Here is a 10,307-nt window from a genome sequence, read left to right as displayed (position 1 = left end):
TCCTCGTGCAGATTTCTGGAGGATGGATTTTACCCCTCCGCTTTCCCCATTCTCCAGAATTTGTTTTCCTCGTGCAGATTTCTGGAGGATGGATTTTACCCCTCCGCTTTCCCCATTCTCCAGAATTTGTTTTCCTCGTGCAGATTTCTGGAGGATGGATTTTACCCCTCCGCTTTCCCCATTCTCCAGAATTTGTTTTCCTCGTGCAGATTTCTGGAGGATGGATTTTACCCCTCCGCTTTCCCCATTCTCCAGAATTTGTTTTCCTCGTGCAGATTTCTGGAGGATGGATTTTACCCCTCCGCTTTCCCCATTCTCCAGAATTTGTTTTCCTCGTGCAGCTTTCTGTAGGAAGGATTTTACCCCTCCGCTTTCCCCATTCTCCAGAATTTGTTTTCCTCGTGCAGATTTCTGGAGGATGGATTTTACCCCTCCGCTTTCCCCATTCTCCAGAATTTGTTTTCCTCGTGCAGATTTCTGGAGGAGGGATTTTACCCCTCCGCTTTCCCCATTCTCCAGAATTTGTTTTCCTCGTGCAGATTTCTGGAGGATGGATTTTACCCCTCCGCTTTCCCCATTCTCCAGAATTTGTTTTCCTCGTGCAGATTTCTGGAGGATGGATTTTACCCCTCCGCTTTCCCCATTCTCCAGAATTTGTTTTCCTCGTGCAGATTTCTGGAGGATGGATTTTACCCCTCCGCTTTCCCCATTCTCCAGAATTTGTTTTCCTCGTGCAGCTTTCTGTAGGAAGGATTTTACCCCTCCGCTTTCCCCATTCTCCAGAATTTGTTTTCCTCGTGCAGATTTCTGGAGGAGGGATTTTACCCCTCCGCTTTCCCCATTCTCCAGAATTTGTTTTCCTCGTGCAGATTTCTGGAGGATGGATTTTACCCCTCCGCTTTCCCCATTCTCCAGAATTTGTTTTCCTCGTGCAGATTTCTGGAGGATGGATTTTACCCCTCCGCTTTCCCCATTCTCCAGAATTTGTTTTCCTCGTGCAGATTTCTGGAGGAGGGATTTTACCCCTCCGCTTTCCCCATTCTCCAGAATTTGTTTTCCTCGTGCAGATTTCTGGAGGATGGATTTTACCCCTCCGCTTTCCCCATTCTCCAGAATTTGTTTTCCTCGTGCAGATTTCTGGAGGATGGATTTTACCCCTCCGCTTTCCCCATTCTCCAGAATTTGTTTTCCTCGTGCAGCTTTCTGTAGGAAGGATTTTACCCCTCCGCTTTCCCCATTCTCCAGAATTTGTTTTCCTCGTGCAGATTTCTGGAGGAGGGATTTTACCCCTCCGCTTTCCCCATTCTCCAGAATTTGTTTTCCTCGTGCAGATTTCTGGAGGATGGATTTTACCCCTCCGCTTTCCCCATTCTCCAGAATTTGTTTTCCTCGTGCAGATTTCTGGAGGATGGATTTTACCCCTCCGCTTTCCCCATTCTCCAGAATTTGTTTTCCTCGTGCAGATTTCTGGAGGAGGGATTTTACCCCTCCGCTTTCCCCATTCTCCAGAATTTGTTTTCCTCGTGCAGATTTCTGGAGGATGGATTTTACCCCTCCGCTTTCCCCATTCTCCAGAATTTGTTTTCCTCGTGCAGATTTCTGGAGGATGGATTTTACCCCTCCGCTTTCCCCATTCTCCAGAATTTGTTTTCCTCGTGCAGATTTCTGGAGGAGGGATTTTACCCCTCCGCTTTCCCCATTCTCCAGAATTTGTTTTCCTCGTGCAGATTTCTGGAGGATGGATTTTACCCCTCCGCTTTCCCCATTCTCCAGAATTTGTTTTCCTCGTGCAGATTTCTGTAGGAAGGATTTTACCCCTCCGCTTTCCCCATTCTCCAGAATTTGTTTTCCTCGTGCAGATTTCTGGAGGAGGGATTTTACCCCTCCGCTTTCCCCATTCTCCAGAATTTGTTTTCCTCGTGCAGATTTCTGGAGGATGGATTTTACCCCTCCGCTTTCCCCATTCTCCAGAATTTGTTTTCCTCGTGCAGATTTCTGGAGGATGGATTTTACCCCTCCGCTTTCCCCATTCTCCAGAATTTGTTTTCCTCGTGCAGATTTCTGGAGGAGGGATTTTACCCCTCCGCTTTCCCCATTCTCCAGAATTTGTTTTCCTCGTGCAGCTTTCTGTAGGAAGGATTTTACCCCTCCGCTTTCCCCATTCTCCAGAATTTGTTTTCCTCGTGCAGATTTCTGGAGGAGGGATTTTACCCCTCCGCTTTCCCCATTCTCCAGAATTTGTTTTCCTCGTGCAGATTTCTGGAGGATGGATTTTACCCCTCCGCTTTCCCCATTCTCCAGAATTTGTTTTCCTCGTGCAGATTTCTGGAGGATGGATTTTACCCCTCCGCTTTCCCCATTCTCCAGAATTTGTTTTCCTCGTGCAGATTTCTGGAGGAGGGATTTTACCCCTCCGCTTTCCCCATTCTCCAGAATTTGTTTTCCTCGTGCAGATTTCTGGAGGATGGATTTTACCCCTCCGCTTTCCCCATTCTCCAGAATTTGTTTTCCTCGTGCAGATTTCTGGAGGATGGATTTTACCCCTCCGCTTTCCCCATTCTCCAGAATTTGTTTTCCTCGTGCAGATTTCTGGAGGAGGGATTTTACCCCTCCGCTTTCCCCATTCTCCAGAATTTGTTTTCCTCGTGCAGATTTCTGGAGGATGGATTTTACCCCTCCGCTTTCCCCATTCTCCAGAATTTGTTTTCCTCGTGCAGATTTCTGTAGGAAGGATTTTACCCCTCCGCTTTCCCCATTCTCCAGAATTTGTTTTCCTCGTGCAGATTTCTGGAGGAGGGATTTTACCCCTCCGCTTTCCCCATTCTCCAGAATTTGTTTTCCTCGTGCAGATTTCTGGAGGATGGATTTTACCCCTCCGCTTTCCCCATTCTCCAGAATTTGTTTTCCTCGTGCAGATTTCTGGAGGATGGATTTTACCCCTCCGCTTTCCCCATTCTCCAGAATTTGTTTTCCTCGTGCAGATTTCTGGAGGAGGGATTTTACCCCTCCGCTTTCCCCATTCTCCAGAATTTGTTTTCCTCGTGCAGCTTTCTGTAGGAAGGATTTTACCCCTCCGCTTTCCCCATTCTCCAGAATTTGTTTTCCTCGTGCAGATTTCTGGAGGAGGGATTTTACCCCTCCGCTTTCCCCATTCTCCAGAATTTGTTTTCCTCGTGCAGATTTCTGGAGGATGGATTTTACCCCTCCGCTTTCCCCATTCTCCAGAATTTGTTTTCCTCGTGCAGATTTCTGGAGGATGGATTTTACCCCTCCGCTTTCCCCATTCTCCAGAATTTGTTTTCCTCGTGCAGATTTCTGGAGGAGGGATTTTACCCCTCCGCTTTCCCCATTCTCCAGAATTTGTTTTCCTCGTGCAGATTTCTGGAGGATGGATTTTACCCCTCCGCTTTCCCCATTCTCCAGAATTTGTTTTCCTCGTGCAGATTTCTGGAGGATGGATTTTACCCCTCCGCTTTCCCCATTCTCCAGAATTTGTTTTCCTCGTGCAGATTTCTGGAGGAGGGATTTTACCCCTCCGCTTTCCCCATTCTCCAGAATTTGTTTTCCTCGTGCAGATTTCTGGAGGATGGATTTTACCCCTCCGCTTTCCCCATTCTCCAGAATTTGTTTTCCTCGTGCAGATTTCTGTAGGAAGGATTTTACCCCTCCGCTTTCCCCATTCTCCAGAATTTGTTTTCCTCGTGCAGATTTCTGGAGGAGGGATTTTACCCCTCCGCTTTCCCCATTCTCCAGAATTTGTTTTCCTCGTGCAGATTTCTGGAGGATGGATTTTACCCCTCCGCTTTCCCCATTCTCCAGAATTTGTTTTCCTCGTGCAGATTTCTGGAGGATGGATTTTACCCCTCCGCTTTCCCCATTCTCCAGAATTTGTTTTCCTCGTGCAGATTTCTGGAGGAGGGATTTTACCCCTCCGCTTTCCCCATTCTCCAGAATTTGTTTTCCTCGTGCAGCTTTCTGTAGGAAGGATTTTACCCCTCCGCTTTCCCCATTCTCCAGAATTTGTTTTCCTCGTGCAGATTTCTGGAGGAGGGATTTTACCCCTCCGCTTTCCCCATTCTCCAGAATTTGTTTTCCTCGTGCAGATTTCTGGAGGATGGATTTTACCCCTCCGCTTTCCCCATTCTCCAGAATTTGTTTTCCTCGTGCAGATTTCTGGAGGATGGATTTTACCCCTCCGCTTTCCCCATTCTCCAGAATTTGTTTTCCTCGTGCAGATTTCTGGAGGAGGGATTTTACCCCTCCGCTTTCCCCATTCTCCAGAATTTGTTTTCCTCGTGCAGATTTCTGGAGGATGGATTTTACCCCTCCGCTTTCCCCATTCTCCAGAATTTGTTTTCCTCGTGCAGATTTCTGGAGGATGGATTTTACCCCTCCGCTTTCCCCATTCTCCAGAATTTGTTTTCCTCGTGCAGATTTCTGGAGGAGGGATTTTACCCCTCCGCTTTCCCCATTCTCCAGAATTTGTTTTCCTCGTGCAGATTTCTGGAGGATGGATTTTACCCCTCCGCTTTCCCCATTCTCCAGAATTTGTTTTCCTCGTGCAGATTTCTGTAGGAAGGATTTTACCCCTCCGCTTTCCCCATTCTCCAGAATTTGTTTTCCTCGTGCAGATTTCTGGAGGAGGGATTTTACCCCTCCGCTTTCCCCATTCTCCAGAATTTGTTTTCCTCGTGCAGATTTCTGGAGGATGGATTTTACCCCTCCGCTTTCCCCATTCTCCAGAATTTGTTTTCCTCGTGCAGATTTCTGGAGGATGGATTTTACCCCTCCGCTTTCCCCATTCTCCAGAATTTGTTTTCCTCGTGCAGATTTCTGGAGGAGGGATTTTACCCCTCCGCTTTCCCCATTCTCCAGAATTTGTTTTCCTCGTGCAGCTTTCTGTAGGAAGGATTTTACCCCTCCGCTTTCCCCATTCTCCAGAATTTGTTTTCCTCGTGCAGATTTCTGGAGGAGGGATTTTACCCCTCCGCTTTCCCCATTCTCCAGAATTTGTTTTCCTCGTGCAGATTTCTGGAGGATGGATTTTACCCCTCCGCTTTCCCCATTCTCCAGAATTTGTTTTCCTCGTGCAGATTTCTGGAGGATGGATTTTACCCCTCCGCTTTCCCCATTCTCCAGAATTTGTTTTCCTCGTGCAGATTTCTGGAGGAGGGATTTTACCCCTCCGCTTTCCCCATTCTCCAGAATTTGTTTTCCTCGTGCAGATTTCTGGAGGATGGATTTTACCCCTCCGCTTTCCCCATTCTCCAGAATTTGTTTTCCTCGTGCAGATTTCTGGAGGAAGGATTTTACCCTTCCGCTTTCCCCATTCTCCAGAATTTGTTTTCCTCGTGCAAATTTCTGGAGGATGCATTTTACCCCTCCGCTTTCCCCATTCTCCAGAATTTGTTTTGCTCGTGCAGATTTCTGGAGGATGGATTTTACCCCTCCGCTTTCCCCATTCTCCAGAATTTGTTTTCCTCGTGCAGATTTCTGAAGGATGGATTTTACCCCTTCGCTTTCCCCATTCTCCAGAATTTGTTTTCCTCGTGCAGATTTCTGGAGGATGGATTTTACCCCTCCGCTTTCCCCATTCTCCAGAATTTGTTTTCCTCGTGCAGATTTCTGGAGGATGGATTTTACCCCTCCGCTTTCCCCATTCTCCAGAATTTGTTTTCCTCGTGCAGATTTCTGGAGGATGGATTTTACCCCTCCGCTTTCCCCATTCTCCAGAATTTGTTTTCCTCGTGCAGATTTCTGGAGGATGGATTTTACCCCTCCGCTTTCCCCATTCTCCAGAATTTGTTTTCCTCGTGCAGATTTCTGGAGGATGGATTTTACCCCTCCGCTTTCCCCATTCTCCAGAATTTGTTTTCCTCGTGCAGCTTTCTGTAGGAAGGATTTTACCCCTCCGCTTTCCCCATTCTCCAGAATTTGTTTTCCTCGTGCAGATTTCTGGAGGATGGATTTTACCCCTCCGCTTTCCCCATTCTCCAGAATTTGTTTTCCTCGTGCAGATTTCTGGAGGAGGGATTTTACCCCTCCGCTTTCCCCATTCTCCAGAATTTGTTTTCCTCGTGCAGATTTCTGGAGGAAGGATTTTACCCTTCCGCTTTCCCCATTCTCCAGAATTTGTTTTCCTCGTGCAGATTTCTGGAGGATGGATTTTACCCCTCCGCCTTCCCCATTCTCCAGAATTTGTTTTCCTCGTGCAGATTTCTGGAGGATGGATTTTACCCCTCCGCTTTCCCCATTCTCCAGAATTTGTTTTCCTCGTGCAGATTTCTGTAGGAAGGATTTTACCCCTCCGCTTTCCCCATTCTCCATAATTTGTTTTCCTCGTGCAGATTTCTGGAGGATGCATTTTACCCCTCCGCTTTCCCCATTCTCCAGAATTTGTTTTCCTCGTGCAGATTTCTGGAGGATGGATTTTACCCCTCCGCTTTCCCCATTCTCCAAAATTTGTTTTCCTCGTGCAGATTTCTGAGGGATTGATTTTACCCCTCCGCTTTCCCCATTCTCCAGAATTTGTTTTCCTCGTGCAGATTTTATGAGGATGGATTTTACCCCTCCGCTTTCCCCATTCTCCAGAATTTGTTTTCCTCGTGCAGATTTCTGGAGGATGGATTTTACCCCTCCGCTTTCCCCATTCTCCAGAATTTGTTTTCCTCGTGCAGATTTCTGGAGGATGGATTTTACCACTCCGCTTTCCCCATTCTCCAGAATTTGTTTTCATCGTGCAGATTTCTGTAGGAAGGATTTTACCCCTCCGCTTTCCCCATTCTCCAGAATTTGTTTTCCGCGTGCAGATTTCCGGAGGATGGATTTTACCCCTCCGCTTTCCCCATTCTCCAGAATTTGTTTTCCTCGTGCAGATTTCTGGAGGATGGATTTTACCCCTCCGCTTTCCCCATTCTCCAGAATTTGTTTTCCTCGTGCAGATTTCTGGAGGATGGATTTTACCCCTCCGCTTTCCCCATTCTCCAGAATTTGTTTTCCTCGTGCAGATTTCTGGAGGATGGATTTTACCCCTCCGCTTTCCCCATTCTCCAGAATTTGTTTTCCTCGTGCAGATTTCTGTAGGAAGGATTTTACCCCTCCGCTTTCCCCATTCTCCAGAATTTGTTTTCCACGTGTAGATTTCTGGAGGATGGATTTTACCCCTCCGCTTTCCCCATTCTCCAGAATTTGTTTTCCTCGTGCAGATTTCTGGAGGATGGATTTTACCCCTCCGCTTTCCCCATTCTCCAGAATTTGTTTTCCTCGTGCAGATTTCTGTAGGAAGGATTTTACCCCTCCGCTTTCCCCATTCTCCAGAATTTGTTTTCCTCGTGCAGATTTCTGGAGGATGGATTTTACTCCTCCGCTTTCCCCATTCTCCAGAATTTGTTTTCCTCGTGCAGATTTCTGTAGGAACGATTTTACCCCTCCGCTTTCCCCATTCTCCAGAATTTGTTTTCCTCGTGCAGATTTCTGGAGGATGGATTTTACCCCTCCGCTTTCCCCATTCTCCAGAATTTGTTTTCCTCGTGCAGATTTCTGAAGGATGGATTTTACCCCTCCGCTTTCCCCATTCTCCAGAATTTGTTTTCCTCGTGCAGATTTCTGGAGGATGGATTTTACCCCTCCGCTTTCCCCATTCTCCAGAATTTGTTTTCCTCGTGCAGATTTCTGGAGGATGGATTTTACCCCTCCGCTTTCCCCATTCTCCAGAATTTGTTTTCCTCGTGCAGATTTCTGTAGGAATGATTTTACCCCTCCGCTTTCCCCATTCTCCAGAATTTGTTTTCCTCGTGCAGATTTCTGAAGGATGGATTTTACCCCTCCGCTTTCCCCATTCTCCAGAATTTGTTTTCCTCGTGCAGATTTCTGGAGGATGGATTTTACCCCTCCGCTTTCCCCATTCTCCAGAATTTGTTTTCCTCGTGCAGATTTCTGTAGGAATGATTTTACCCCTCCGCTTTCCCCATTCTCCAGAATTTGTTTTCCTCGTGCAGATTTCTGAAGGATGGATTTTACCCCTCCGCTTTCCCCATTCTCCAGAATTTGTTTTCCTCGTGCAGATTTCGGAAGGATGGATTTTACCCCTCCGCTTTCCCCATTCTCTAGAATTTGTTTTCCTCGTGCAGATTTCTGTAGGAATGATTTTACCCCTCCGCTTTCCCCATTCTCCAGAATTTGTTTTCCTCGTGCAGATTTCTGAAGGATGGATTTTACCCCTCCGCTTTCCTCATTCTCCAGAATTTGTTTTCCTCGTGCAGATTTCTGAAGGATGGATTTTACCCCTCCGCTTTCCCCATTCTCCAGAATTTGTTTTCCTCGTGCAGATTTCTGAAGGATGGATTTTACCCCTCCGCTTTCCCCATTCTCCAGAATTTGTTTTCCTCGTGCAGATTTCTGAAGGATGGATTTTACCCCTCCGCTTTCCCCATTCTCCAGAATTTGTTTTCCTCGTGCAGATTTCTGGAGGAAGGATTTTACCCCTCCGCTTTCCCCATTCTCCAGAATTTGTTTTCCTCGTGCAGATTTCTGAAGGATGTATTTTACCCCTCCGCTTTCCCCATTCTCCAGAATTTGTTTTCCTCGTGCAGATTTCTGGAGGATGGATTTTACCCCTCCGCTTTCCCCATTCTCCAGAATTTGTTTTCCTCGTGCAGATTTCTGTAGGAAGGATTTTACCCCTCCGCTTTCCCCATTCTCCATAATTTGTTTTCCTCGTGCAAATTTCTGGAGGATGCATTTTACCCCTCCGCTTTCCCCATTCTCCAGAATTTGTTTTCCTCGTGCAGATTTCTGGAGGATGGATTTTACCCCTCCGCTTTCCCCATTCTCCAGAATTTGTTTTCCTCGTGCAGATTTCTGAAGGATGGATTTTACCCCTTCGCTTTCCCCATTCTCCAGAATTTGTTTTCCTCGTGCAGATTTCTGGAGGATGGATTTTACCCCTCCGCTTTCCCCATTCTCCAGAATTTGTTTTCCTCGTGCAGATTTCTGGAGGATGGATTTTACCCCTCCGCTTTCCCCATTCTCCAGAATTTGTTTTCCTCGTGCAGATTTCTGGAGGATGGATTTTACCCCTCCGCTTTCCCCATTCTCCAAAATTTGTTTTCCTCGTGCAGATTTCTGAAGGATGGATTTTACCCCTCCGCTTTCCCCATTCTCCAGAATGTGTTTTCCACGTGCAGATTTCTGTAGGAAGGATTATACCCCTCCGCTTTCCCCATTCTCCAGAATTTGTTTTCCTCGTGCAGATTTCTGTAGGAAGGATTTTACCCCTCCGCTTTCCCCATGCTCCAGAATTTGTTTTCCGCGTGCAGATTTCCGGAGGATGGATTTTACCCCTCCGCTTTCCCCATTCTCCAGAATTTGTTTTCCTCGTGCAGATTTCTGGAGGATGGATTTTACCCCTCCGCTTTCCCCATTCTCCAGAATTTGTTTTCCTCGTGCAGATTTCTGGAGGATGGATTTTACCCCTCCGCTTTCCCCATTCTCCAGAATTTGTTTTCCTCGTGCAGATTTCTGGAGGATGGATTTTACCCCTCCGCTTTCCCCATTCTCCAGAATTTGTTTTCCTCGTGCAGATTTCTGTAGGAAGGATTTTACCCCTCCGCTTTCCCCATTCTCCAGAATTTGTTTTCCACGTGTAGATTTCTGGAGGATGGATTTTACCCCTCCGCTTTCCCCATTCTCCAGAATTTGTTTTCCTCGTGCAGATTTCTGGAGGATGGATTTTACCCCTCCGCTTTCCCCATTCTCCAGAATTTGTTTTCCTCGTGCAGATTTCTGTAGGAAGGATTTTACCCCTCCGCTTTCCCCATTCTCCAGAATTTGTTTTCCTCGTGCAGATTTCTGGAGGATGGATTTTACTCCTCCGCTTTCCCCATTCTCCAGAATTTGTTTTCCTCGTGCAGATTTCTGTAGGAACGATTTTACCCCTCCGCTTTCCCCATTCTCCAGAATTTGTTTTCCTCGTGCAGATTTCTGGAGGATGGATTTTACCCCTCCGCTTTCCCCATTCTCCAGAATTTGTTTTCCTCGTGCAGATTTCTGAAGGATGGATTTTACCCCTCCGCTTTCCCCATTCTCCAGAATTTGTTTTCCTCGTGCAGATTTCTGGAGGATGGATTTTACCCCTCCGCTTTCCCCATTCTCCAGAATTTGTTTTCCTCGTGCAGATTTCTGGAGGATGGATTTTACCCCTCCGCTTTCCCCATTCTCCAGAATTTGTTTTCCTCGTGCAGATTTCTGTAGGAATGATTTTACCCCTCCGCTTTCCCCATTCTCCAGAATTTGTTTTCCTCGTGCAG

The sequence above is a fragment of the Leiobunum rupestre genome, chromosome 1, assembly GCF_980474605.1.
Source record: "Leiobunum rupestre chromosome 1, qqLeiRupe1.1.hap1, whole genome shotgun sequence".
NCBI lineage: Eukaryota > Metazoa > Arthropoda > Arachnida > Opiliones > Sclerosomatidae > Leiobunum > Leiobunum rupestre.
The sequence above is the reverse complement of the archived record's forward strand: the minus strand, read 5'-3'. Positions refer to the sequence as shown.